Source organism: Thalassophryne amazonica, chromosome 11 (assembly GCF_902500255.1).
Source record: "Thalassophryne amazonica chromosome 11, fThaAma1.1, whole genome shotgun sequence".
Lineage (NCBI taxonomy): Eukaryota > Metazoa > Chordata > Actinopteri > Batrachoidiformes > Batrachoididae > Thalassophryne > Thalassophryne amazonica.
In genome coordinates this window covers 80,706,978-80,712,128 of record NC_047113.1, presented here as the reverse complement: position 1 = coordinate 80,712,128, position 5,151 = coordinate 80,706,978, and positions in this window count along the sequence as shown.

The window sequence follows — 5,151 nt, the reverse complement described above, 5'->3', positions numbered from 1 at the left end:
GAATTCTGGCTCACACAGACCTGTTAATTTTTCTTTAAGAAGCTCTCTTATTCTGCACTCTTTACCTGTATTAATTGCACCTGTTTGAACTTGTTAGCTGTATAAAAGACACCTGTTCACACACTCAATCAATCACACTCCAACCTGTCCACCATAGCCAAGACCAAAGAGCTGTCTAAGGACACCGGGGACAAAACTGTAGACCTGCACAAGGCTGGGATGGACTACAGGACAACAGGCAAGCAGCTTGGTAGAAGACAACAACTGTTATGATTATTTATTAGAAAGTGGAAGAAACACAAGATGACTGTCAATCTCCCTCGTTCTGGGATTCCATGCAAGCTCTCACTTTGTGGAGTAAGGATGATTCTGAGAATGCTCAGAACTACACAGGAGGACCTGGTCAATGACCTGAAGAGAGCTGGGACCACAGGCACAAAGATTACATTAGCAACACATGATGCTGTCATGGTTTGAAATCCTGCAGGGCAACAAGGTACCCCTGCTCAAGCCAGCACATGTTCACCAGTGACCATCTGGATGATCCAGAGGAGGCATGGGAGAAGGTCATGTGGTCAGATGAGACCAGAACAGAGCTTTTTGGAATCAACTCCACTTACCATGTTTAGAGGATGAGAACAACCCCAAGAAAACCATCCCAACCGTGAAGCATGGGGGTGGAAACATCATACTCTGGGGGTATTCTTCTGCAAAGGGGACAGGCCGACTGCACCGTATTGAAGGGAGGATGGATGGGGTCATGTATTGCGAGATTTTGGCAAACAACCTCCTTCCCTCAGTAAGAGCACTGAAGATGGGTCATGGCTGGGTCTTCCAGCATGACAATGACCCCAAACACACAGCCAGGGCAACTAAGGAGGGGCTCCGTAAGAAGCATTTCAAGGTCCTGGAGTGGCCTGGTCAGTCTCCAGACCTGAACTCAATAGAAAATCTTTGGAGGGAGCTGAAACTCCAAACCTGAAAGATTTGGAAAAGATCTGTATGGAGGAGTGGACCAAAATCCCTGCTGCAGTGTGTGCAAACCTGGTGAAAATCTACAGGAAATATTTGACCTGTGTAATTGCAAACAAAGGCCACTGTACCAAATATTAACATTGATTTTCACAGGTGTTCAAATACTTATTTGCAGCAGTAACATAGAAATAAATTATAAAAAAAAATCATACATTGTGATTTCCGGAATTTATTTTAGATTTTGTCTCTCACAGTGGACATGCACCTAAGATGAAAATTTCAGACCCCTCCATGAATTCTAAGTGGGAGAACTTGCAAAATCACAGGGTGTTCAAATATATATATATATATATAAGGATTAAACAACGAGAAGCCATGCATTATATGGTTTGAATGCACGACGCACAGTCTAAAACACCACGACGCGAAGAAGTGCATTCAAACCATACAATGGTCCCACACAGTGAGCTAACACACAAATATTTATTTGAGTTAACAGAACTTGATATGCGTAAGTATTTGGGACTATTTTATGTCAGTCTCAAGATATTTTCATCCTTGGCAACCATTCTCTTCTTCTTTTCTGTCTTCAATCTTGTCCAGTTCGTCCGATGTTAAATCTTTATGCTGTTGCTTTTGCTGTTCTTCTCGTTTGCTCTCCTCCTCTTCCCATTCCTCAAACGTTTTATTTTGGCCAAAAATATTAAAATTCACTTGGAAATCCATGTTTTATCGTGTTTCTGTCATTTACCTGTCAAAACACAGCTGATCTGCGGCAACTGATTTGTGCATTGCTATGGTGACGACCAGAGCTGAGTGATATTACAGTGACTTAACTCACCGAACTACGTGTGCGTATACATGAAAATAATGCACACCAGTTAGACATGGAATTCTCACTGAACATGGTATACACTCAACAAAAATATAAACACAACACTTTTGGTTTTGCTCCCATTTTGTATGAGATGAACTCAAAGATCTAAAACTTTTTCCACATACACAATATCACCATTTCCCTCAAATATTGTTCACAAACCAGTCTAAATCTGTGATAGTGAGCACTTCTCCTTTGCTGAGATAATCCATCCCACCTCACAGGTGTGCCATACCAAGATGCTGATTAGACACCATGATTAGTGCACAGGTGTGCCTTAGACTGCCCACAATAAAAGGCCACTCTGAAAGGTGCAGTTTTATCACACAGCACAATGCCACAGATGTCGCAAGATTTGAGGGAGCATGCAATTGGCATGCTGACAGCAGGAATGTCAACCAGAGCTGTTGCTCGTGTATTGAATGTTCATTTCTCTACCATAAACGTCTCCAAAGGCATTTCAGAGAATTTGGCAGTACATCCAACCAGCCTCACAACCGCAGACCACGTGTAACCACACCAGCCCAGGACCTCCACATCCAGCATGTTCACCTCCAAGATCGTCTGAGACCAGCCACTCGGACAGTGGCTGAAACAATCGGTTTGCATAACCAAAGAATTTCTGCACAAACTGTCAGAAACCGTCTCAGGGAAGCTCATCTGCATGCTCGTTGTCCTCATCGGGGTCTCGACCTGACTCCAGTTCGTCGTCGTAACCGACTTGAGTGGGCAAATGCTCACATTCGCTGGCGTTTGGCACGTTGGAGAGGTGTTCTCTTCACGGATGAATCCCGGTTCACACTGTTCAGGGCAGATGGCAGACAGCGTGTGTGGCGTTGTGTGGGTGAGCGGTTTTCTGATGTCAATGTTGTGGATCGAGTGGCCCATGGTGGCGGTGGGGTTATGGTATGGGCAGGCGTCTGTTATGGACGAAGAACACAAGTGCATTTTATTGATTGCATTTTGAATGCACAGAGATACCGTGACGAGATCCTGAGGCCCATTGTTGTGCCATACATCCAAGAACATCACCTCATGTTGCAGCAGGATAATGCACGGCCCCATGTTGCAAGGATCTGTACACAATTCTTGGAAGCTGAAAATGTCCCAGTTCTTGCATGGCCGGCATACTCACCGGACATGTCACCCATTGAGCATGTTTGGGATGCTCTGGACCGGCGTATACGACAGCGTGTACCAGTTCCTGCCAATATCCAGCAACTTCGCACAGTCATTGAAGAGGAGTGGACCAACATTCCACAGGCCACAATTGACAACCTGATCAACTCTATGCGAAGGAGATGTGTTGCACTGCATGAGGCAAATGGTGGTCACACCAGATACTGACTGGTATCCCCCCCAATAAAACAAAACTGCACCTTTCAGAGTGGCCTTTTATTGTGGACAGTCTAAGGCACACCTGTGCACTAATCATGGTGTCTAATCAGCATCTTGATATGGCACACCTGTGAGGTGGGATGGATTATCTCAGCAAAGGAGAAGTGCTCACTATCACAGATTTAGACTGGTTTGTGAACAATATTTGAGGGAAATGGTGATATTGTGTATGTGGAAAAAGTTTTAGATCTTTGAGTTCATCTCATACAAAATGGGAGCAAAACCAAAAGTGTTGTGTTTATATATATATATATATATATATATATATATATATATATATATATATATATATATATATATATGTGTGTGTGTGTGTGTGTGTGTGTGTGTGTGTGTGTGTGTGTGTGTGTGTTTGTGTGTAGCTTGCTGATGATTGAGACTAGAGGGGGAGAAAGTGTCAAAATAATAAAAGAAAGAAAGTAAATAAATCAAATAGCTAATTATGGCAGACACAGATTAGGAGGGATCAATCTTACATTATTGGAAGAACAAAAATAAGTAAATGAGAGCAGCTCAGTTATTGCTTGAAATTGTTTATGTTCTAATAAGCTGTCTGTGTGATCTGCATAAGTTGGCTGCCAGTTTGCTTCAGTGGACTGTACGGAGTGTGTGGGCCAATGAGTGATCCAGTAATATATATACAGATCAGTGAATCATGCCACATAATCCAGTCTAGACCATTTTTTTGGGTATAGTGGGCGGAGTTAACAAGAGAACCGGACCATCATCCAAAACGTAGCACCAACTCCAGCTGCTGACAGCATCCGATGACAGAGCTACGAAAAGACACGATCAGGGTCCACCGTTCTAATAAACCCACAGGCTCTGCCTCCACAATGAGTAAAGTCACGCCGCAGCATAAACAGCTGCACCTTTTCATCAATGCCAAATAGTGACGTCACAAGGTCAACAGAACCCCTGGATCCTGGATGAACTGTGACACCAACAAAAACCAGGAAACCTGTCAAACCGGTGAAGCGAAGTCACCGTCATCATGCTGTTCATCTTGGTGTCTCCCAAACAGCTGTCTTCCATGTTGTTACCATGTCAGCCATGATCTCATTCCTCTCTTCAATCCCGTGACTTTCATCCACGGAGCTGTGAGCTTCAGTTAGCCAGTGTTCTGCCGGGAGACAATAAGCTGTGTGTTCTTTGATTTCGGGTGCTGTCTGAAGAGACGCAGCCTTTAATCAGCTCCATTTGATGCCAATATTACACGTCCTCCAATTTCTGCACGTTTCATCTGCTGCCTTTGAAATGCACAACTTAACTAACGGCGTTCACTCGTCATGTTGTCAACATGACTCCTGAGAGAATCACGTATGTCGGTTTGCCGTGATGGCGGTGGTGTGAGAGCTTCACAGTAAGCCAGAGCACCACAGCAGGCTGCAGTTTGAAACCTCAGCTCTGGTCCCTCCCCATCGTGTAATCCGGCTCATGGTTAAGTGTAGGAGGATCATCAGTGTACAGACGACATGTGGAAATCGACCATATGGAGGCTCCGCCTCAGCCCCAAGACCTCAATACCACAAACGCACTTTAAAGGGGAGCAGAAACATCGACGGATTATTTATAGCATAAAGAAACACAAAAAATGTGTTCTTTTGATAGTTCAAGAAACACTAAAGACCATTAAAAGACCATCACTTGTTTTAGTCATGGTTTGAGAGGCTTTTACATTGACAGTCTGCCGCCATTTATGCAGGTCAGGCAGGTGATGTCACTGGTTGGGAGGACCATGACACTCATTCTGAGATTCCCTGCCAGAGGCACCAACAAAGAGGGTATAGTATATGACTACTAGAGTCCACACTCCCAATGCTGCCGACTAAACGTGAACGTCCCTTCATGGACAGCGACATGACGCCTCCTAACCGCGCAAAATATTGACAAAGTTCCTG